Here is a 26680-nt window from a genome sequence, read left to right as displayed (position 1 = left end):
CCTGCTACCATTGGCAACTCCAGAAGCTAACAGATTAAGGTCCCAGTGTTACAGTTGATCTATTCATTTGTAACAAGTCCAGCCTATTCAGGACCTCTATAAATCCAGTGTAGGGTTGTTCATCACATACCTAGCGTGGTAATTCCTTTGAAAAACTAGTTGCTTTCCTTCCAGTGTAGCAGGGAAAATGTTTTCACAAAAAGTATCAGTCTCCTTCACAATTTAAGGAAACTGACAGGTTTTCATATACACTCTCTCTATTCCAGCTCAGCTTTTCCAGCAAGAGTGGTGGGATGTGTTTCTAGCTGTACTCAATGCCCTGTGCTGGTACAAAATATAGGCATTTCACTAGTGCAAAGTCTGGAAGTATAGGAGGGTAAAAGGACAGGCCAACGAGTTCATTTAAAAACTTATCTTGAAGAGCTACAGTCACTGAAACATAAGTAACTATTTCTGCTTGGGAGCTTCTCCATGTGCATTTTGCTAATGGTGGTACTCAGCCTATGACCCAGTTTGATAAAATGTGTGTCAGAAATCCAACAGCATAACAACTATGCCCTAGAGTTGTCAAAATGAGAATCATGGTGTGTGGTGATGTCCACAGAAGGTAGTCCAGCTGCCACTACTGAGTGGCTGGTGCTCTACATTTCTGTTAAAATGGTCTTCTAGGCCTAGAAAGCCACTGAAGCTTCAATGGTTCAAAATTTGCCCTCATTAAGATCTAATGGAATGAGACGGGAATATCATTAGATGGTCTACAGTAGCACATTTGTGGAGTCATTTGATACAGCAAGAGATTCAGCTAGGAGTCAAATGGCATAGATTTTAATCCTCCCTGTGCTTTCTTCCTGAACTTCTTCCTGACATTTTCCTGACAAAATTTTGTCAAAAGGTACAGATATGGAATAATAGTTCAGTGACCTAGTTTTCACAGCAATCTCCACCATGTGAGCATAAATCTCTTCTGCTTTGTTAGTGAACGTTATTATAGCCAATAAAAGAAGTTTTGATGTACAGGTTAAAAAGGGAATGCATAGGGAGGGGATAAAGGTGGATACCCAATTCTGTGGTTACAATGCTTAGATAAAGCAAAATTGCTTGTTGGAAGATAAGTGTACTGAGATCATTCAGGAATTTCTCTTTTGTGGAATAACAGAAAAGACATTTTCCTTACATTAAAAGCTGATTAGCTGAAATTAATGTTTAGACAGTCCGTCCATGGCCATGCCTGACTTTTTGTTTGTTTGTTTATTTTTCAGGAAAAAAATGTGTACTTGGAACTTGCTATCTTGGCTAGGAAATATTTTATGTTTATTTCTGGAGATTGGTTTTGTCAGATTCTTTATACCATTAACAAAAATGTTTAAGATCTCAGCAGACTGTCATGCATTGATGGACATTCAAAGTTCCTGCTAAAGGATGCAAATGCCCTCAGATAGGTAGGATTTCTCTCTGAGTTACCATATTTGTCTGTAGAAGAGAGTACAGATGTTGAACTGAAAGACTGAGCATACCTGAGGACTGGCTCCACCATGGCAAGGGTGATGGCATGAGAATTTTCTAATTACTATTTGAGGTTCTAAAAAAATAAGCAATGTATATCAGACAAAGAGCACAGGAATTCAGGAACACTTCTGACAGGAGGCCTGTTCTTTATTTCTGAGCAGAAATTGCAGTAGTTCTGCTGTCTTTCATTGTAAAATAAGAAATTAGAAAGGTAGATGTATGGAACTGAACCAGTCAAACTATTGCCTTCACAGCCTAAAGGTATATTGCTAGAGTACTCTGAAACTCACTGAAATGAAACAGGTTCCCAGAAGGACTGGAAAGGAGAAGCAAAAAGAGCAGGATGGTCTCTTACTATGTGCCTCCTGATAAGATTTAAATGTATAGTTTATTGAATATAAAATGATGCACAGCTCCTATATGGAACTTATGATGATTTCTTGGATGCTCAGAAAATATATCTAAAATAACACAAAGAAGATCTTGTCTTCACTTTGTAACGTGTATACATTTCTAAAGCTCTGAAGGCTGCTCACAAGTTCCTAAGAACACAAGTTGTCACTGATTTTAGACTGAGCAAACCTAGATTTTATGATTCTTAGGAGCTTGGAGACTGAATGCTTTTTTCCTGGCACTTCAAATTACTACATGCCTAGGTGGCTGATAAGTCCCATTTTTCATGAAGTACTTGCAAGGAAATATGTACCATCAGTTGCCCCTTAGAGATCAAATATGTAATTCTTCCCTGAAGATCTGAAAAATCTTATAGGAAAGTTTGGAGATGTTATCAAAATGCGAAAAACACATATTTCACTAAGTACTATCTAATCCATATATTTGTAATAATTCAAATACTTAAATAAAAACAAGTTGCTTTTTAAGATGAAATGTAACAGTTTTAAGAAATTTTTAAAAAGCTATAACTGTGGGTACATCAGTAGGACAGGAGAGAAAAGGATGTTTAATATTGAGTTACCATCGTAAAGTAGCCACAAAAGAATGGAAATGTAGTTTGAAGAGATACCAAGCAAAATATTTCCTGTGAATGAAAGCACCAGTGTTATTGCTGGAAGAAATGATAAGAATTCATGTAAATTACTGTTTACTTTCTGAAAGAAGACCGAAAACTTAGTGCAGCAAGATGAAGGCAAGGGGGACTATAATGTGCTCCGTTGACAGGAAATAAGAACTGGAGAGACAGAGGAGCTCTTAAAACTGAAGAACAATAATAGTATGACAAAAAATAAGTGTAAATTGGGAATAAATTAATTTAGCATATAACTAAAATTATGAGTCTTAATTTTCAGAGGATGAAATTCTAAAAGAGCCTTCCAATAAGGATTTTGGAAGAAAAAAACTTGACCAGTTTTAAAATGGTACTTACATCTTTTATCAAAGAAGATATGTGAAATTTTTGCATAGGATTGGGATTGGGAGAGAGTGCACTTGATGACCTATAAGGTTGATTTAGTCCTATGTTCCTAATAAAGACCTAGAAAACTTTTCTTCAATTATGTTTGCATATAATTTGTATATCTGCTCTGGTTTTAATTCCAGTTCACTCTTTGCAATAGTCCTTCAGAGCTCTTGCAGCTGCTCTTGTGTCACTCAGAATGCCTGTGCTTGGGCGAGCAGGTCTGATAACTCTGGAGGCAAGAGAAGCACGGCCTGCCATTCAATCAGCATTTATGAACTTCAGTAAAGACTCACATCCCCAAACCTTTGCTCTATTCGTGCTCATTTTCAAACTGCTATGCACTGACTTCAGAACCCTTTTCAAGGGAGGCAGCCATTACTCCGTGTATTTTGCATAAAGGCAGTGAGAATAGAGAGAAGTGACCTGTTAAACATCACAGGGCAGATCCATAGCAAAACTACGAATAGTTCCCGGTAATACTAGTCTGGCACTCCAGCCACCATACTTTATGATCTTTAACAGTTTGAGTTCATGCATTATTTACATGTATACACAAAATAACAGTCTTCTACATTTCTGCAATGAAGAATGAAATTAGGCAACTTCTTGCATTTTGCAAAGATCATTTTGAAGAAACAATCGTTTTACCAGAGCCTAGAGACATTTTCCTCAGCTCAGTTACCAAAGCCAAAAGTTACTTACATATCTACACTGAAGTATGCAAAGGCAAACTAAGCCACAGTATCTCCCTAAAATTCAGGGTTGCAGCATCTAAATTTCAGTATGTAAATTAATCTTTCAGCTAATAGTAAATACACAAAAAAGCAGCAGCCTAATGTTTCGGTGAAATGAAAGAATCATATTATAAATAAATAGTGTCAATAACGTAACACCACTAATTAATTTTCACAGATGATCATAATAATATACATAGAATAAGAAGGAATCGATCTGTTGTCTACGAGTTCCTACTTATACAGTGTTTCTATAGCACCTTTTGAACCGCATAGCATAAGTGCCTTGGGGAAAGGCCACTCAAAAGTTTCACTTCAAGTGAACCTTAATGCAGTAATATAATATATAGTATATGTTTTATTTTTATATATAAAAACTACTAACGCATCTAAATAAGGAGGAACTTTTTGAGGTTTAAAATGAATTATTTAGCCTTATTTGATATCGCATGTTTTGGAAGATTTCATTATCAGAAAAATTGAAGGAAAATATTGCTTATATTTCAGAATGAAAACAAATTAAAAATAAAGGGGTTTCCTGAACAAAAGAAAATCCATTTCTAATCTGAATTCACTTTTTGGTTACACAATAGCATTCTGCATTTTTCAGTTAGAAGGAAATATATCTTATAACACCTAAGACAAATATGGAAAAACATATAAAGAGTTTAACTAAAAAAAGAATCAGCTATTTATTGCCAAAGCTGCTTATGGGCTGCTGAATTAAAGAGGGATTTTGAGACATTAGTAACCTTACAGAAATTATAAAAGTGGCTAGATTTATTCGAGTCTATGTTCCTTTTTCATAACAATAACAAAAAGAATTGACCTTGACAGCAGTTGAGCATTAAAAATACTAACACAGTTCACTATACTCTGGATAAGGAAGAAACATCGCTGGTCTCCCACTACCATTTTTTATTTTGTTTTACTGCACTTCATCATAGAGTGTTTAAAAGGAGAGGCTTTTATATTGCAAGGGAAGGCAATGCTTTATGGCTTACTTTTACTGCTATTAAGATCTAATCTATCACTCGTTCAGTCGATTGTATTTGACAAGCAGCTTCTTAAACTTGAACTTTGTCATGTGGTGACAGATAACTCTGCCTGTTTCTGCAATTTCCTCCTTTGCAGCAGCTTCACTATGAAGTGTCTCATTATTAATCACCAGCTTTAGTTATGATTTATTATACCATATAGGCTTGAAAAGGAAAAAAAAAAAAAAAAAAAAAAAAAAACAAATCTTACCGCATCACCTTGAACAGGTGGCAAACATTATTCTCTGAAGAGACAGAGAAATAGCAGTTTGCTGGAAACTGGAATATACGGGAAACAGAATGTCTATCCCATCTTTCCCATTTGTTCATTCCTGAGAGCATGTTTGCATGTCATTAAGCTCTGAGCTCTTTTACGGCTGAAGGGCTAACCAAGCTCTTTAACAGGATGAGGGTAACTGCTGGTCAGCACGATCGCTGCTGGGACAGATGTGCACTTAATTCCTGGATACGGACTTCCAGCAAGGTCACAAGGGTGTGACACAACCATTTCAAGCTCAGGCAACTAAGACAGTCAAAGTTACTCCTGCCTTATTAGAAGCACTTCTCTGGTAGCTGAAAACGTGCAACAAGTTCCTGTGAAATCTAAAAATTCCCATTCTTCTATCAATAAATGTATCTGCACCTGATTTTACACCTGTGATTTTATTCAATCTTTCTACTTCTACTTTGTAGAAACTTGGAAAAAGCTTAGAGATGTTTTAATGTGGATTTTCTTTCATAGAAAAATGGAGAGCATGGCTACATGAAGGCATCTGAGCATGTGTGGAGGCTTTTGTGTTAGAGGTCAGTCGGCTTTCACATTCCTCAGAGAGCTTATAGGGTTCCAGTATAGTCATTTTAAATAAACCTCCAAATTTAATCTACAGGAAATTTCCTATTCCAAACCTTGGTGTTCTATTGCTTTTTTTTTCTTTTTTTTTTTTCCTTTTTTTTCTGAGCAGGTGTGATCAAATTTAACAGGTGATCATGTTATAAGACGATCAGAAATCATGATGGGAAGGTCTTAGCAGTGGCTTAGGCTGGCATATGAACACAGAGAAAGGAAGTTTCCAGAAATGGCTGAATCAGCTGAGGAACAGAATGGCCTGGGAACTGTGGCTCTTGTCTCTGCTTGCCCTCTAAGTAAATAGAAAAGAACAAAATATGTTCTACATCAAAAACAGTTACAACTTTTTATCTGTTCATTGCATCATTCATCCAGCTGCTGATGTGGGATAACATGTTTAGGTAATATGATCTAATTCTGAAGCTGGTTTAACAAAGAAGACTTTGTTTGATGAACATAATGTTAAAAAATTGCTCATTGTGTCCATAAGTGTCTGCCAATCCTGATGATGGATGATGATGATGATGATAGATGATGGATGATTTCCCTGTTTTTCTTTTTTTCAGAAAATTATAGTACAATAAATATACAATAACCACAAAATCTGCACTAAAAGGCATTATTTACGACCTAGCTTATCTCACATATTTCAAGGACATACAAAATACATGCAAGAACGTCTTAGTCATTAAACACTGAACATAAGAGCATTGTTATTATAATTGCAAATATTCCTACAGAAGAGTGACCATGATAAGATCAGATTTGACACTGATTTGACATTGACTGCACATGAATCAGACTGATTTACAAAAAGTAGCAAAGGCATGAACTGTCATAATGCAGTGGTGAATTATACCTGCTGTAAGCCTTTAGCTATAGAAAAGGTAGAAAAACATAAGCCCACAACATGAAGTTTGAACAGATATATATGAGCAAAGTCTTCAATGATTCATATTTTTACCTCAAAGGGTAATGAAATAGTAGCTTGCCAATGTCACATCTAGACATTCACTAAGAAACTCGAGGAATTTGACAATTCTGATAAACTGCTTTGAAAGTCTCTACTGCTATATGTAATGATAGGCATGCAGGTTGCAGAAGTATCACCGTTAGAACCCTTTTATTTTTAAAAAATATAGCATTATCCTGATTTTGTGTTACAGTATACTGATGCTCGGTTCAGGCTCTATAGAAAAAAATCTTTAATAACGGCAAGGCAAGGCAATGATTTTAATGATATACACTAAAGAATGCCAGTTAATCTGTAGGCAAAGACCTGAGAAGTTTCTTTGGGTTTCTAAAAAGTAGTGTCACATGGCATTTTGATAAAGTTGATAACCAAAATCTGAGAGAATCACATTTTTGCAGCTTGGATGAACTATTTCAGCTGAAACAGCTGCATCCTGAAGGTTGAATAAGAAGTATAAGATCCTTCACTACGCACCTTCTGTTGAGGTTTAGCATGCATGATCAGCTAGTAGTCACGTAATGGAAAAAGATTCAACTTTTCTGCCATAGAGCAAGAGCTAGGTCTTGAAATATGCTGTTTATCTGATGGTAGCACCATGGGAAGAATACTAGATGGTGAGAAGGGAAGCACCCCAAATGATTCCTTATGGTCCTTTATGCAAGATTTTCTGTGGAATGTGGACTCTGCAATTTATGGGGAAAAAAAAAAAAAAAAAAAAAAGCCTGTGATTCAACCACTGTTCTGATATATTTTCACTGTACATATTTTTTCCTCCCTAGATTCACAAGGTTCTCTTGTAGTGAATAATGTACATCTGACATTACTGTCTGCTGTAAATAACTCTTTGTGCTTTTCTACATCTTTTCTAACATTAGATCTTTTGGATCATACCACAATGGACTTTTCTATAAATATTGAATAATTAGGAGAAAGCACTAAGAAATAAAATTCTTGAGGGCTAGATATTTGACCTCTTCTGTAGGAAAAAAATTACTGAACAGTCACTATAGTCACCAGTAGGAAATGTTCAGCTTCTTTCTTCATCCTCCTAACTCCTGCCAAAGATCATTTAGGCACACTTGTGAAGAAACGGATATGGAGAAAGCAACTTTGCAATCACTTATGCCTCTTTAGAAATATCTGATCAAAGAGACCTGACTGAGTACCAAGGGCTATCTGGTGACAGCTTATATCACTCAACTCTTCCACAACTATCTTAAGTATCTCCATGAAAGACTCCACAATATCTCTGTCCTCTTGGACTCTGGGCGGGAAAACTGTGAACAAAACCTGAAATCCTAGTGGAAGGAAGATACTCTCAAAATCAGAGAGTGATTTATGGTTGTAAAACTGGGAGGCCAATCTTTGTTGTGATGGATCCAGTAGATAACCTGCTAGTGGCAATTTTTGTCCAAATTAAGTTCTAAAGACAGATTCTTCCTTTGGAAACACTACCTCAAGTTGCAGAGGTGCTTTAAGACACTGAAATCAATTGAATTACTCTGCATTCAGCAGTAGGAGATTTAAATTCTTTTCCTTCTTTTTATATTCAATTTTTCTCCAATCTTTAAAAATCAAGATAATAATTGTAACTATAAAGGTGTAAATGTTCTTGATTTTTTTTTCTCTGCTGTTTTTGCCATTGCTTTATTTCTTTCTCTATAGAGTTAAATAGTTTTAGCCTTTCTGAATCCAGTCCCAGGAACACTTGTCCAGACAGAACCTGGGAAATTGCAAAATTCAAAAATTTTGCCTAAGACCATATCCCACCCAAAGTATGTCAAAAGAGAAATTATATCTTTAAAAAGTGCTTCTGTAAGACATGTAAGGCTAACTCTGACCATATTTCCAGAAAACAATGATAATGACACCTAATGACCATTTAGGATAATAACAAGATTATACTGATTTTCAAGACAATATACTTCACATAAATACTTCTGTTTAAAAGATGACAGTGGAAAATTTGTGTTTTATGCATCTTGCTAGTCCCACAATGCTTAGTGTGTTTGTTATTTTTGGAAATCAACTAATGCCATCAGATATTTGCAAAGTGGGTCACAAGTTAATTAACAATCTGTAGAAGTGGCAAATTGAATTAACATTAAGGACCCCCTCCCCCAGAAATACAGTTATGTAACTTCAGATTTATAGTTAAAGAAGTGGATATATGAAATGTGTCTATAGGCAAGGAATGATGCAGTGAATCCTGCTAAACAGTGGCCTGTTAGACAATTTTCAACTTGAATTGGAATTAGGAGACATGTTACACTGAAAATATCTTTAAATAACCATTTTTTGAAATGTGAGTGTGTTCAGTGGTACTATAGCGAGCGTGTTCAGTGGCAACTTTACGCAGAAAGCAGAGCTGAATCTGCTTTCCAGAAATGCAGAGGCAAGAGGAAAACGCCTTACCTTGTGTTTTATGCCATATCACAGGATTAATACTCCTCATGTGCAAGTGGTACTAGAGACTTTCCTTCTGAAAAAGAAGAGAATAGCTATAGATTGTTATAAGTATTTGAATGTACATGTATGTCACATTTTGGTCTTTTAGTACTCTTGAGATAAGGGAGATGGGAGATCAGAGGAAAGTTTAAGATCTCCAGTAGCTTACTGATGCAAAGTTCTTTCAACATCATGCTTCCAAAGAGGCGAATTTAACGGCGGCTAATTTAATGCTCTCACTAAATAAAAATGTTAAATTTCACTTTTAGAATTTGAAACTTTGGCTGCAGACTTGAGATTGACCTTTCTGACTTTTACCATGTGTATGCTTGTTGAACATAGTTGTATGCATAGTCTGGCGGAAAGCAACTTCTTTCCTTGTGATGCCTAAAAGAGTTGTATGCTGAGAGCTCATAAAAAAGCTTCTTTTTCCTGATTTGCCAGTTTAGCCCTCTTTTTTAATATTTTCATCACCAATACATATGATCAAAATAACACATAACACTTTGATACCATATATTAAATGGTTAATATATAGTTTAGTGGCTTAACAGCAGCACTGCATTTCTGTCAGAAGCATTATGTATGACAAACAGTTGATTTAGCATAGCGCAACAAGAAGGTTAATAACACTAATTGTGGCAGAACAAAGGGAAGAGTTAAAAAAACTGTTTTTCTGTTCTTTAGGTAATAGTTATCAGAGACAAACAGTGAAGTTAACAAATAGGTCTGTGCCTTTGGGAAGCTGTAAGGAATGAAAAGCAACTGACAACAGCAAGTCAGAAGTCGTATCAAATGTGAACTATCGTTCATAAAATGGTACCATTAACAAAACAGAAATTTTATACTCATGTTGCTAAAAATTCTCTTTTCAATTTTTATGGTAAATGCTTTAGATCTCTTTCTGACAAGCCAAAGACAGACACCTAGCCTAACGAAATTTAATCTTCATTGCACTCATTAAAGTGCAAATGACAGAGTTCTTGGGGACTTAAAGTGTTGCTCCCTGCCTACACTGGGTAGTAGCTTGCTTAACTTAACTTAACTTAACTTAACAGTCTCACTGATTTAAGCTGGTTTACCTATGGGTCAGAACGAGGCACTACAATCCAGAAGATACATAAATTATAGCTCAAATAAGATGCTTAATATGATCAGGTTCTCAATTCAAATAAATTAATAATAAAGCGCAAAGTCCTGATGCAGTTAATATGCATAACAATTCATTGTGAATCAGCTCAGTATGACCAATATATGTTCAGTCTTAGTCCTCTGAAAATGTAAAATGATTTAGTTTTGCATGCAATGGAAGCAGGCTAAGCAACATTAATGTTAGAGCTAAAGTCACATAAGTGCATTAACCTACATTGCTGCAGACTAAATGCATACAAAGAGGCAGTTGCTACAGCTCTGCTACTGTTAAGGTGTAGTAACTTGATCAGTAATCTAAGCCCTGGAATTTATGAGTAATTCCATGGGTCAAGGCTAGTGTGCATAGATTGAAAGATGAGTTAAAAGCTGGACTGAAGAAAAAGGCAAAGAGCTAAGGACAGTGTCAGTTCATGAGACTGAATGAGCAAGGTGCTTACTGTTGGAAATAAAGTATGTCAAAGCTTGTGTCTTGGTAGGAAGAATAATCTGGCAATTAAAGGGCAGTTAGAGGCAGAATTTAAATTGTAAAAGTATTGCAAATTGATTGCACTGATTAGGGAAAAAAATAACTCAAAGTTTCAGATTCTGGCCTAAGTAAAGGACTGTTGCTGAAGTAAAATATAATAAGCTTTCCATCAGATTCCAGAACACAAGCATGTACTATTATATGATCATCAAGTAACATTCAGATCTTGAAAATAAATGTCCACAGATCTTATCATAACTGTATTTTCCATCTTATCTCAAAAAAAAATATTCACAAGGTGCTCAAATATTGCCATTTTATCTACTCTCATATTTTTTCTCCCAAAGAACTGCCTCTGGACACACCTTCAAATAGGAACTTGGCAGTTCCCTTGAGATGCCTGAAAGGGAATTACAGTCTGGAAACTTTCTTCAAGGTGAGGTGAATTGTTATCAATCTTGCCACCTTGTCAAATGCACTGAGAATAGCCTACAGAGAAGCATTAACTATTATTCCTCCGAAGCACTTCTACTTCAAATGAAATTTGTTTGTGAATTGCAACGCAAACTCGTACATGTACATCTAACCATACTTCTCTACTAGACCTAATAGTTAGGTTTACTTCAGTCTATGTAATTTCTCTTCTTAATACTTTACAGAGGTGTTATTTCTTGTCTATTGATAGTTCTCATAGACCAAGAGCAGTAATAAACACAATTCTGAAAAAAGATAAATTATCATCCTTATTTACCACTTACCTATCTTCTGTGAGTGTGACTGGCTGATATCTGCATATTACAATTTGCCAGATGTTCTGCCAGTTGTTCTTTCTCAGTTCCATCAGGACTTAGTTGGCAAATTCTGCTAGGACTTTAGACACAGAAATATGAAATACATCAAAGAGTTTGTGCAGCTCTCCAGCTGTTTTTCATGTGGATTTCAAACTGATTGGTTACAAGTACTGCAAACTCTTAAGAATATATATTGCCTAACAGTTGAAAGTGAGCTGAAGATATCCCTGTTTCATTTTAAAAATAAAAACAATGTGTATTTTTTTTTAAAAAATGAAGGAATGTTCTTCCACTGTTTTCTCCTTTGAATTAAAACTATGGTTATGTTCCAGGGAAAAGAAAGAATTGTATTCTTTTTTCAGCATCCCAGAAAACATTCTCCAGATGAAAGCGCTTCAGTCCATAGATTCATTATTAAAGGATACTAGTTATCAGTTTTGATTTCCGAAGATTAGGTACAGGATATCTTGGGACTTCTTTTTTATCTGATGGCTTGGTAGCATAAGAGTGATGAATGTCTCTTTTGCCTCATTCACTTTCAAGTATCAAGCCCTATATTTATCAGAATAGTGCTGTATTCTGCTTTAGCCCAAAATGTCCGCTGAAGAGGTATCTCACAGCCACTGTGATGTTAACAACTGGAGACAATTTAAGGGTGTTTTAGAAGGAGCTGTTGATGGTGGCTTGTGGGGAGACTGCTAGGATTGCATGATACAGGTCTAGGACACTCACCACAGTCTGAAGTAAGAATAGGAACTTCCAAAAACTTGAGTGAATCTTCTTTGCTCTCTGAGTCCCCTTTGAAAGGAGCTGACCTACAAGAAGCTTATGAAATATGTCACTTCCTACATCAAAGAAGGCATCTTGAGTAATCATCTAATCATATAAACTGGATTGGTAAATGACTAGTTTCTAGAGCTAGAGAATTAGTGATGATGAAGACCAAATAACTTCAGCTTTTTCCAGGCCCTTATCCCCACTATTTTGCTGCTCTCCTAGAATGCTATCAGTCTCTTCTTTTTTCTGCTGTATCTACCCTTTGCAAAAGGCAGGAGGTTCTGTTTCAGGCATGCTGATTTAGTTAAATGTGTGCTGACTGACTCGCTGTGATGGGGCCTGAACTCAGACAAACTACTGCAGTGACTCTTCTGCCCTTTTATTAGAGCAAGCATAAGACATAATGAACTATGAGCTCTCAGGTTTTATCTGAGCACAGCCTGAACAAGATACTCTTTTAAATAAGGAAAACTTAAATGCTGTGATAAGGCAGACAGTGTCTGAAAAACATTTTTCTGCTTCCCACTGTGTCCTTTAGCTCTTTTGCTCCACTGTTTTTCACAGTCCAGTAACTGCTATTGACTTCTTGCTTTGCAACCACCGTTCTTCAGGCACAACGGAGTCTTTCGGAAAATCACCTTCTTTCTGTTAGTCTAAAGCTAGGCAGTACGTCTGCACTCTTTTGACCCAGCGATCTCCTTCAGGAGGCTTCCTCTTGAACTATGTACGTTTCAGCCTAAGACAAGCAAGACAACACCTTTCTCTTGCTCAGATGACTGTTTTAAAAGGACACAATCTACAATTCCCTACTAACAAAGAAAAGAGCTGCACTATTGGACATACCAGTCAAAAGACTAACAAGAAACACCTTCATTATGCTTTGGAAGAAAAGAATAAGAAGTTAGCATCTTTGGACACCTAAATCCCTCTCTCAGATTTGGTTTCAGTGGGCCAGCAAAAGTTGTTGGGGAAGGAGACTGAAGACAAACAGAAAGGTAGCCAAACTGCTGCCTGAAAGAGTCTGGAGTAGCATACTGAAGAGAGAATTATTAAGCCTTGTTTATATTAATTTTCTATGTCATATCCATTTTTTATTCATACTTATTGTTATTTTCCTACTGTTAATGCTGCAATGAATTTTATTCAGAATTCACACTGCTTAAATCTCTGTTGGGCAATATATTGCATATGTATTTTTCTATTAAGGAAGAAATTTTCATCAAAGGTTTTTTGTGTTTAAGAAAAAATACTGGTATGTATCCACACACACACCAATTATCTTCTTTATTCATACGTACCAGTTAACAACACACAGCCACAACAGAAAAGTCTCTTTAAGTATATGTCTGAATCATTCACTTTTTATATATAAGACTACATCCATTCACAAGGAATAATTACTAGGTTTCCTTTTCTGTGTGGAAGATGTATACACTTCATTTTCTCATATCACACAAATAGAAATAATCAGTCCGTATCTCTTACATAAACCTTCAGCTATGATTTCCTTCATTTTTTTTTTTCATTTTTATTTTAATTGTTACTCCAACAGTGAAATGGCTAATATACTAAGCATTGGTTAGCTTAACCCATGAACACCTGAGACCTGGGATACTGTCAGGGTAGATACACAGAATGAGAGACTCACAAAAAGCGTTAGAAGCTCTACACTGACATGTAACTATTCTGCATAGTTCGGTTCTACTATGCCAGAGAAAGACAAAGACTTATCTAACAGGCAGTCTGGTTCAGCTTTCCTCTAGTACAGCTCCTCTGGTTCATCTCTGTGAACAGAGCAAATGCTAACTCTAATGTAGTGTGAAAGCCTCAGTCATTTTGTCCAAGAGGGTAGAAAGAGAAAAGGATGGAAAGCTCTTATGAGTGACTTTTTTCAACAAGACCTTTCCTCTCTGCTTGCCCATGTCAAGGTCTCTGGGAACTTGGAGTTACTAAATATTAGCTCAACAGAGACTATAAAGAGATTTTTCCACCCATGCAAGAAGGGATAAGACCACTTAAAATGTAAGAACCTCTTTTCGAAAATTGCTTGTTCACTGTGTGACTAGTGGTGAAGAGAGTATTTCCTAATTGAGAAGAAAAAGGAGCCAAGCTACTTCAAGTTCCAGGTCAGTCTGGAACTCCAGAAATGAAGTGTACAGCTCAATAAGCCACTATAGTACTGTTTGATTTTCTGTGTTCTCCAAAGGAATATGAAACAGGCTAGACAAGTGCATCTCGATGATTGATATACTGAAACAAGACTACAGTTCTGCGACTGTGCATAGAGGCATAGATAAGGAATGTTTCACCTCACCTAGTGCTGTCCCCCAGGGGTCTGGAGTCCAGTCTTGTTCAACTTATTCATCTGTGACCTGGATGAAATGCACCCTCAGCAAGTTTGATGACGATACCAAACTGGGAGGAGTGGCCAACACACCAGATGGCTGTGCTGCCATTCAGAAGGTCCTTGACAGGCTGGAGAGATGGACAGAGAGGAACCTCATGAAGTTCAACTAAGCCAAGTGCAGGGTCCTGCACCTAGGGAGGAATAACCCTATTCACCAAGGCAATTTGGAGCCTGACCTTCTGCAGAGAAGGACTTGGGAGTTATAGTGGACAACAAGTTGACCATGACCCAGCAATGTACCCCTGTGGCCAAGAAGGCCAATGGTATCCTGGGTTGCACTTGGAAGAGCATTGCCAGCAAGTCAAGGGAGGTGATCCTGCCCCTCTACTCAGCCCTGGTGGAGGCCGCATCTCAAGTACTGTGTCCAGTTCTGCCTTCCCAAATGCAATGCAGACATAGAGGTACCGGAGAGAGTCCTGCGTAGGGCTACAAAAATAATCAGGGGATTGGAGCATCTCTCCCATGAGGAACGACTGTGAGAGCTGGGCCTGTTTAGCCTGGAGAAGAGCAGACTGAGAGGGGATCTAATCGGTGTAAACATATACCTTAAAGGAGGATGTAAAGAGGATGGGGCCAGACTCTTCTTTTCAGTGGTGCCAAGCAACAGGACAGGATGCAATGGGCAGAAACTGAACCACAGGAAGTTTCACCTGAACATGAGGGAAAAATTATTTCCTGTGAGGGTGACAGAGCACTGGTACAGGTTGCCAGAGAGACTGTGGAGTCTCCATCCTTGGAGATATTCAGAAGCTGCCTGGGCATGATTCTGTGCAATGTGTTCTAGGTACCACTGCTTGAGTAGGAAGTTGGACTAGATGATCTCCAGAGGTCCCTTCCAATCTCAACCATTCTGTGATTCTGTGATCCAAGACACAAAGATTTTTTTGTGTACAGTTTTCCCTGCCCACTGATAGATAATTCTTCTGCCACATGTCATCAGCAGCCCAGAAAGGTAGCTACTCACCTAAAAATACCACCAGTGATGACCTCATTGCCAGATACCTTACATGAAACAAATGCACACAGTGCATTTGAAGTGAGGAAGAGTAAATTGAATCTCTCAATGTTTGCAGTACAATTTCCACAAACATGTAATACTAATTATTCCCTAATTCTATGTATTCAAGTCATATAAATTGATTGTCAGATAAGTGTTGTTAAACTGATGTAACTCTGTCTCTGACCTGTCAGAACAAGTTGGACTTTTCAATATAAAGCATTGGGGGACATTAAGAAAATTAACTCAGAAACACTCCTGTAAGATAAAAGGATATAAACTTTATTCAGCTCCCAAGACTTTGGGTCCCAGAAGATATGACTCTGATCAGCTGCCTCTCAGACTGTAGCATAATTTAGCTTACTCCTTGCTGCTGAGTCTCAGATGACAGCTTGCCTCCAAGATTTTTGTGTCCAAGGTATTCTCATCCTTTATACAGGACGAGAGGACATGTTATAGAAAAAAATAAAACTATGTGGTAGTTTTGTGGTAGCAACCTGAAACAGGTTGCACGATTCAGCTGCTTCCATCTGTAGTCCTTGCTCTGGTCTGTCCCTATCATCTCTTCATGTGGAAAGTGGTGTTGCGCCCTCTGAGTGGTCTTACTTACATTTTCAACTATTCACAGCAGGAGTGGAATCTATGCTTCCTATCTTATAGAAAAGAGGGTGAACTACCATACAAATCATGCAAGGCGAGTCACCTCTCACTGGATGTCTACTTGCTGAGATGTTTACAAGCTGGATCTACTAATCCTCTGAGGTGAAGAAGTATGAGTCATTCTAGAATAAGTCTAGAAGTGCGTGAATGTTTCTGAGCACTGGTCCCTGAAAACGACCTTACAACCAGTACATAATAGCAGTAAACAGAATCTCTTAAATGATTTCAGAATTGGAGGTGTCTTGCACCATTTGTCTGCCTGTGTCCGGTTATATTCATATGTCCCAAGAGACTGCAGAAGCCCAAGTACAAAACTTCTCTCTGGACGAAAAATAAGTGTTTCTTACAAATGTGAAATTAAATGAGAACAGCTGAACATTTCCTGAACATTTTATCTTCCAGAACATAAACCTCCTGTGCTTGTTGACCTTTAGTTTTAAGTGAAACTTTAGCTACATCTTGAAATAAATTATTAATTGACAAAAGTCACTTTAACTTCTCTTAACAAAACAATAGTTTTGTGAAGCAGTGACTAAAAATAGAATACCAATTGATAAATATTAGATCTTCTACCTCCATTTCTGCCAGTTCTCTGATTTCATTTTGGCAAGTGAAATTCTATTTGTCTCAGCAACCACAATGAAATTCAGTCTTAGGGATTTCTGAAACACTGACGGTGCTAAAAAAAATACATAAATTCTGGAATGTTTCAGTTTCTTTTGGAAAGTTAACTGTCACATTGATTCTGTGGATAGGATTAGCTTCTCAAAACTTCACTCCTCAAATTTTATCTTCTGTTACATAGCGCTGTGTATATACTCCTACTCAAAAATAGATAGATAGAGACAGAAAATTGGAGACACACAAAAACAGAGTATTTAAAAAAATAAAAAAAATATAAATATGTGCTTTACAAAAATAGGGTACTCTCAGTGTTTCTCCATGAAAAAAATATTCATACTTTCATTATGCCTTCTCAGTGCATGGAAAAAAACTAACAATCCATAACATTTATATTATTCTAGCCATCAGTAACATTCATCTGGCCTGCTTCACACAATGAGTCTTATTTTCCTTTAGAAAGTTGAACATATTTTTATGCTTGTTCATTTATTATTTCTCTACAATTGTCATTCTTATTTTCTTCCTACCTTCTAGGCATAGTAAATGTTTGTAATTTCCTAGCATCATGGCTTTCAACATCTTTAGAAACTGATTTATCAAATAAAAAAAAAAGTGCTACTTACATATAATGTTTTTTGTGCAGTTCTGTTTTTGTTTTTTCCACAGGATTTACTTTACGATTAGAAATATGATAAGGTTTGTGAATAGAGGAATGGAAATATGCTGATTTGGATCATAAATTATATGACAGTTATTTAATACTTGGCAGCTTTATGAGGCAGACACTGCCACATCACATCTAAAACATGCAACATAACACGCTAGATTAAAAGTTGCATACTTATATAAAACTGCAAAATATGTGATAGAAAAAATACTTCAGAAAATACAGCAGTTGATTTGTGAAGACCGGTTTTAAGAGTAAAAAACTATATTATGAAGAAGATAAAGGCTGAAGATTGTTGACCTTTCAGGGTGTTACATGAAGCTCAGCAGTATCCTCAGATTATTTAGCCTGAATGTCTGTGACAGAGACATGCCTATAAAACTGTGTATTCAGAGCTGACAAATTAAGATGGCATGAATTTTGTGTGAATGTTATCCTTTCTAGATCAGAACATTGATCTGGACGGCCTTTATTTCTTGAGCTATGTTGCAGCTGTTCTAATTCATATTTGGGCATTGATTTAAGTATAAAATTGCAGGTACCTATACATAATACTAAAAAAATGTGATGTGATGTATCCAACTGTGTGTTGTATACAGTGTGGTATGACATGAGAGTTAGCTGTAGACTTATCAAATCTTCAACATGAATCCCAGAATCACAGAATCAGTAAGGTTGGAAGGGGCCTATGGAGATCATCTAGTCCAACTCCCCTGCTCAAACAGGCTCACCTAGAACATGTTAGACAGGGTTGCATCCAGGCGGGTCTTGAAGATCTCCAGGGAAGGAGACTCCACAACCTCTCTGGGCAACCCGTGCCAGCGCTCCGTCACTCTCACGGGGAAGAAATTCCCCCTCACGGTCAGGCGGAACTTCCTGTGCTTCAAAAAATCAATGCTAACCATGTTCAGAAGCAAGCAAAATTGTAGAAATTCTCTAAATCTGTTTGATACTTGGTAGTATGCACCTCAACAGTTAATATGCACCTATGAAGTCAAAGGACGGAGCTCATTGCATTTTGTATATGTATATATAAAAAAATAAATATAAACATTATACTTTTGAGGTATGCTGATTTCTGATCTTGTCTAGTTACCATTTCATTCACCAGCTTTTCAAATTTAGTCTTTTAGTACTTTTAACTTACATAGTAAAATTGGTAGTTCCAAACCTACATGGGCCAAATCATAGTAGAGACACCTTTTCTTTTACTATATGAAATTTGTGGCATTCTAATTTTTATGCCTTCTTATTCATGAATACTGGACTTTGAATGGAATATATAGTTGAATTTCCACAAAGTAATGTCCATCAGAAACCTAATGTGTTACTGTGCATCTCGTCATTGGATATTGGTCAGTTCCCATTGGTCATTTCTCTACTATTTCATTTAATATACTTTTCATTCATTTTCTGACATGTCCTATTTTGAATAGCAAATGGGAAGATGCTCATTTTGTATTTATTTTTCTTTAATTCAAAATATATACTAAGTGATCAGTCCGAAAATCTTAATAAGGTTTCTTCAAGAAACAGACTTATTGTTTGCCCTCCCATTTCATATTTTTCCTACTTCCACTAGGATATTTCTTGCTTATTTTCCTGGAATGAACTGAACAATACTGAATGAAATATTTGGGAGGACAGACTATCACTGTATGATTAACATTTTTATGCTCTGCTTAATCATACTCACTTTTCAGTTGAAGTTCAGTGCTATATCTGTTTTTGATTATTATTTGTTAAGGAACGTACTGGTTATTTGATCTTTTTGTAATATTTTAGGCAGTGCCACATTTTAGTAAGAGTAAGATGTGAAGATAATTCAAGTCTGCAAGGATCATCATTCTCCAGCACAATTCATTATCTATCTTTTGTACAGGAATTTCATAGTCTTGTATTTATCAAAAGAACAACAAAAAGGTATTTAGAATTAAATCACTTCGGTGTTCTTTCCAGCATTGCTTTGATAAGCTATTACAATAATACGATCATCTGAATTGCCACTCCTTTGATCCACTGTGGTACCAATTGTGATCCCAAGAAGATGAAGACATGACAAGACATATATCAAGACATGACACTGCCTGAGATATCCCAGAGACTTGATTGCCCCTTATAAATTGTATTATAGCAGCATTGCTATACTAAAGGTTGTGTCAGCACTTTCATTATAATGTCAATCTTCAAGGAGTGATAACTCAGCTGTAAAAAATGCTATAAGCTCAGTCTTGACATGCAAGGTCACAATCCCGAAAGCCAGTTTTTCTAAATGGTCAAAATATTGGATAAATTAAAGAAAATAACACAAATTATATGAATGCTTATACTTACTCATAGAAAACAAACATATATAGACAGAATGGGATACTGTACTTTCTTCTCCATTATATAATTGCTTTTCAGTTGTGTTTTGTAACTATCATATTATTCAATATTCTAACAGTGCAAGAAAAGTATGTTTTTATTCTCAATAATAATTTTATAGGCTTGTAAGATAGTAACAGTTCTGAATGTAAGGGAACAACTGGAGTTCATGCTTGGACACAAGCTTTGATGCTGTGAGCCCAGCATCACGTTATCAGTTTCCTCGTGTAGGAAAAAATCAGTCTAGTGCTTATCTGAGCCTACACTGTGAGGGACTGTGGGGAATAAGTTTACACCCTTCCAGAGCCAACAGCAGCACCAGCCAAAATTCCCAAGGAAATCTCAAGGTGCTGAAAACACCTGCGTATATCTTTCCCGAAGGCAGTGGGGTGACTCATGTCGGTGTGCTGAAGCCAGCCTGTCTATACCAGGTGGAGGCACTCTACAAAGCATCCTAAAGGCTGATACCTTCTGAGGAGCACTGGTATCCTCTTGTAGCCACTACTCCATCATCTCCTCTGAAATGCAAAGATAGAGGAAGCTATAGTCATTCCCTTCCTAAATGCGTATCTGGCCTTTCTGTGGGTTGTGTGCAATTATTTGTCAAACTACATTTGGCTATTTTTAATAGAGAAATCACTATTTATTGATGAAACTATTTTGTGGGAGCCTGACCTCACAAGCAGGCTTGTTAGAAATATGCTAAGAAACACCAGCGTGGCCCCTCCTACCGCAGGCTAATAGGTTTGTTTGTTTTCAGAGTGCAGAAGCTGTGTGGAAGTTTGATGTTCTGCAATAAGCAGGAGCAGGGAAAAGAGGGAGGATACAGAGCAATATCTTTATTTCCCAGTCAAAACCGGGACAAGCTTCACATGGCATATGCTCTTTATTCAAGAAGCATAGGGAGAAGGGCTACGTCATACAGAAATGGCTCAGTATAGAGAAAAGGATAATAGTAAAAAAGGAAGGGAGAAAAAAAAGATTCAACATTAAATCATCTGTTTACTAGCCTTAGTAGTGCTTTATTTGTTTCTAAATTTTGACTGCTGACTATTTGTTCTGGTTCAATTACATTTGGATTAAGCATAAAGGTAGAAAATAACAGCTCTGTGATGAAGTAGCTTGACAGTTTTTTCTAACATCTGCTAAATTGAATAAGCTTGTTGTGAGCATGGGCAGCAGGTGAAATAAATTGAATCACATTTTTCTGTCTTTATTTGCTTTTTAAGAATGTAAAGGATATTTGGAAAGTGATTAATTTAAACTAATTGTCAGAACTGCTTAATAATTAAACTATTATATCACTATACTCTCTACATATTAGAGAAAAAAAGGCAATCTGAATGGACTCATCAACATTTTCTTCATTTCATGCTTTTACAAAAATCAGATTTGCTAATTTTGACCTTTATTACTAAAATTAGAGAAAAGTAGCCTGTAAATAAAATGATGGCCACAATTTTAGTCTCTTGCATTGTAGTGAAATAGACTTTTAATAGATAGTATGAGATACTAACTAGTTCCTGGTACTGGACAGATAAAACAGAATACAGAAGTATTTCTTTCCCTTTCCATCTTTCCTAACCTCACAAATATTGTGAGAATATTGCTCAGCTCAGCTCAGGTGGAATTATTGGTTTGGTCACCCTAAAATACTATGCTAGGTTCCAGATTCAAAATCAAGAAGTAGGCAAAACCCTTGAATTTTGCAATAACATTCATGTCAGTAAACATACATAAAAAGCACTAGCCATATAACCATTAGGCTCAAGTTTCTCTCCTGCAGGGAAAAAAAAGTCAATTACATTAAAAATATATACACGAATTTAGAAATTAGACTTTATCACTACATAAATAAAACAGGCAGAAAATATCCCTACCTTGGTTAAAGGGTACAGGATAAAACATACATCTGTATCTAGGTTTTACATCAGGGACCTACATTATAGTGTGTGTGTCTACATATTTCATCTGAACACGCACAGACATGTAGGAGTTTGGAATGTAGATCTGAAGGCATATTATTTTTGTCCTTGGTCCATCTGAAATTACTATTTAATCTCTGTTCCACTTTGTACTAATTCCTGATGCAAAATTCACTTGTAAGCATTAGTTTTAAAGTTGTAGTGACACAGCATAATATTTCCAGCAGGCAATATCACAACATAATATTAATTATTTACCTCTACTGTAAGATCACCTTATCCATGTTTTACATTACTTTGTCATTGTATAGTGACAAATTGAGTTGTCATAAAAATATGAACCAAACCACAAACAAGCATATAACTTGCCCTTGAAATCTGAAAACTCTTTTGATTTATATCTGTCAAAAGCATTGTCTGTATTGCTTATATTTTTGTACTGGATGTATAAAGTCTGTATCTGATGCTCACTAAATATCTAGTCTTTCAGCAGTTTTAACCTTTCAAGCTTAGAGACCATATCATGAGGAGAATACTGCAGAGGTTACTGAAGAAACACATGTTTTAAAAGCAAAATTTGATCCAGTCACTGCTGATTAGCCATCAAATGCCCTGCGCCAGGTACTAATGATAATTTTAGCAGAATGAGATGGAGTTTGAGGATTAGTTTAATATACAACAAGATACAGCCAAAGAAAATGCTTTCAGTGGTTCAACTCAGTTAAAACCAAGGTACTTAAACTGGGCTCTAAAAGATAGCTTGGAACTGTATCTTTTACTGGAAATGACTTTGATGAATGATGTCTGAAGGAGTTTTACATTATCTAGGCATGTCGGTTTTATTCTGAGTTCATCTTTGAACTCATCTTCAAAGTAAAAGTCAAACCTAACTTCTGCTCTCGGAGAAACATTGCAAAGGTCTTACTGTGTATCTCAAATATGCTTCAGAAAAGCTAATGCACTCTTTTATTATGTCTCAGCTGGACTATTGTACCATTCTCAGCAGGCCTGCTAGACACGTTGATCAATAGGTTTCAGTTAGTTCAAAACTCAGCTGCAAGGCTAATAAACCAGAAAGCATGAGCATATTTCTCCAATTTTAGTCTTGCTACATTCACTCCCTTTTAAATACTTATAAGGTTTGAAATCTTATTGCCCATGCTAAAAGTACTAGACAAACCTGACTCTTGAGAGTAGGCTCAGATTGATCCACCATTATCTATATGAACAGGCTAGGTTAAATGATGTAGGAAAATTAACTTTTTTTTCCCCCTCAAGATTGAAACATCTAGCCCTATAAAATAAGCCTTATATAGTTCACGCAGTGAGAAATCTTGCCTTTTTATATCCATGCAGTAGACCTGACTGACTCTTAAATCACAGTTTAGGATCTAACTTCTTTGTTTCTCAGAATTGAATGCATATAGTCACCTCCTTTCCTTTAGTTTTACTTGATTTTAACCTGTATTTTCTAACTTTACTATTTTTTCTGTGAGTTATGTTTCATAAATCTCTCAATAATTTTTGTGTAACCTATGGAAAACCGCTACTTCTGCACTTGTAGTATTATCTGTCAGTAACATCCAGATATCAATAGCTTGCCCTGATATGTTGGAAGGATGTGGAAGGAGCTGAAAACCCTGTATTGAGGTAATACTGATGGAGTTTAACAGTGGTAGCACTGGCTTTTTCTGCAAAACATTTTATTGTTTGAAGTGGATGGATAAAGCAGGGGGGATGAATGTTCAGGCAGTTTAATCCTGTTAGGATGTTAGATTCTGGTTACGAAGTTCAGAGTATCTGTTTGTTGTGGTCTGCTCCACTTATTTGGGAAAATTTCTGTTGAAAATCCTCTGTCAGGTTCCTCCTCAGGTACTTTTAGGGCCTGGTGACAAATTTTGAAAGCTAAGCTTATCGTACAGAAGTTGCCAAAGAGAGATTAACAAAAGAAAGAAAAATCAAGTTAAGTAAGGCCAAGACAAACTAAATGTTTGTATTTATTATAATACCTAGCGTGCCTTTTTAAATTTTAAAGATTTTTTTAAAAATCATTTTTTTAAACCATTGGTATGAATAGATGTGATAAAAAGATTGATAGGTTGATTTTGGGCTAGCTGTCATTCCTAAGAGGCTTTGACCATGATCCTGAGAACACTATATATACTAGATTTGTATTTACCCATATAAAGTAGATTCCACAGCCAGACAACACACTCCTGTTGAAAGTTGTTAGGATCTGGGTGTCTCACTTCCAGTGAAACATGTAAAAGCCCCCTCACATTGTACTTTCCTCTTAGAACAAGAAAGAGACTATGAGAATTTAGTGAAACAAAAAATTCCTATTGCCTCCCGTAGCGAGGACATCTGCAAAAGATCTGGTGAGGAGTCAGTGACTGGCAGCAGCCCCAGCGTGTGAAGCTACACACTGACCAAATTCCCATCAGGGCCAAGCGTATTCCATTTTGTCAGCAACATCTGACTGCTTCCTGGACAGTAGCTGCTCAAAGTAGCACAGCTGAGATAAGGAAACAGTTCTAGCAGATTTTAAGGGCCCTCAGGAACAAGGAGTCAAGTCCTGGCGGGGCATTCGACCCATGTGTCCTATCTGTGCCTCCGCAGCCTCCCAGCAGCCTCCTTCCCGATTCCTGGGGCTCCTGTGCAGCTTGTAGTGTAAGCAAGCCTTTTACTAAACCTATCCTGTTGAAACCCTTAAGAACCTTGAGTGTCTCTGTCTGCCAGTATCCAATCCTTTCTTGCCCACCTTGCAGTTACACCTCCACATCTAGTTATGTCTAACCATGTAAAATGTACCCTTAGCATCCAACAATTTTATTTACTATTTCAGTCAAGACAGTTCATTATATTATGAGAGAGTTTCACACACATTAGAGGTCACAGTATTTAAATTTCTTTTACTGATCTCCTTTTACTCTGATCTCTTTTTATCTTTTATTCTGTTTTCCAATACTACCTGTATGGCCCAATCTAACTCTGCTAGACAATGTCATTACTGACATTACCTTTTACCTGTGCTTTTACTAATTATACATAAGAACTTATAACCTCCATAATGTGAAAAAAAAGAGTCTGTACTCAAGACAGTCAGTTATTTACTGCAGTTGTAATCATTTTTAGAGTAACCCATCTTACACACAGGTTAGCATCTATTGATAGCTCTAAAGCATGGAACAGAGGTATAATGAACCCCAAAAGAACATCTGCTTTGTTTGTCAACCTCCATACCTATATACATGAGTGTATACATGAGTGTGAGGTGTACTCAAAGTTATGCTCTTCTGAATGCTCAATTCAGTTATTTCTTTGAGAAAATAAAAGACTTTTTTTTATTGGGAAAAGGTTTGAATTAATCATGTAATCAATAATTTGCTTGTTCTTTAATTCCAGAGCTATTTCAATGACCTAATTTAGTGCAATTTTCCATATTTTTATTTTAGGAATTTTGTTTAATGCTCATCTTACTTCAAATAACAACTTTTCATTTTTAAAGCTATTTGAAATGAACATTTTTAAAGGAAAAGAATATCATCTAGGCTCCATGTCCATTCAACATGATAATTTTTTTCTTTTCCAAAAGTAATCAGGTTCTAGTTAATGAATGCAATACAATTAATTGTTTAAGAAGAATAGAATCCTTGTAAGATCTCATGGATTTTTAATCAAGGAGTAATATTTAAGTAGCATATAAATGAAAGATCAGAAATTCAACATAATGACTGAACAAAAGAGATTATTTTGTTACTAAGCTACAGTAACACTAAGCATTAGACTCCACACAAATATTTTGGGTTTTAGTTCTCCTACTTTCAAAATAGCTAATGTTCAATCATTTTATTTTTGAATGATAATTTAATTAAAGTTTAAAGTCTAGGAGCTGTTGAAGATCATATATAATCCAATTACTTTTTATTCAATTAGTTTAATAGAAAACCACTTTGCTATAATTACAGTTAATCCCCTGATTTTTCTCCTCAGCTATTTATCAATGGCCTGTACGATATCTTTGAGGAAATCATACTGGGTTATAATTATCAACAATTTCCAGGGAATTAATGTACTAAATAGTACTTAATTATTGTGGTATTCTATTGCTAGATGAGTTAGATTTGAAGATCATAAGATTACAATACATAGTTTGACATTTCTGAGTCACTATCTCTAGAGTTTCTGAGAACAGACAGTATATCCATTCCTCCCATTTTCTGATTCTTAAAAAAAAAAAAAAAAAAAAAAAAAAAAAAAGAACTGCAGCCAGGCCCTTCTAACCACTGTGGTTGTTTATGGACTGACTTTCAACAGCATTGGTCTCCTATGCATACAACAATTTGGTATTGGTGACTACAGCCCTTGGCTGGATAAATCTACAATTTCTTTTTTATAAGGATGAAAGAAAAACAAAATACAGGCAAAATGCAATAACTTATCATGTCAGAGTCTCACAATTTCTCAAATAAATTGTCCAAGTTATATTTTTTGTCTTCTAATGTGTTCTTTAATCAGAAATAGCTGTTTCTTATGTAGGATGCGTTGTCTGCAGGAATGGTTTTAAACAGTGACTATTCACAGAAATTTGGCATTAAATATGACATTAGATTTTTAGGGATGTTCCTAATAGGTAAAATACTGACCTTCTTAGCAGTTGTATATAAAACTTTCAACTTGCCAGACTTATAGTCATAAAACTCAGAAAGTGGAGAAACTAAAGTTCCAGATATACCTTTAACCATAATTAGGTTAAATGCTGCTGTTCATATCCTCATATTGCTATATTCACTGACAAAATGTGATGTTCAATACACTTCAATGCAATGTTCATCAAATTTTACACTAAGCAAAGGTTCTTCCTGCATGAATTAAGGTGTTTAGG

Source organism: Rhea pennata, chromosome 1 (genome assembly GCF_028389875.1).
Source record: "Rhea pennata isolate bPtePen1 chromosome 1, bPtePen1.pri, whole genome shotgun sequence".
Classification (NCBI taxonomy): domain Eukaryota; kingdom Metazoa; phylum Chordata; class Aves; order Rheiformes; family Rheidae; genus Rhea; species Rhea pennata.
This window is presented reverse-complemented; position numbering follows the sequence as displayed.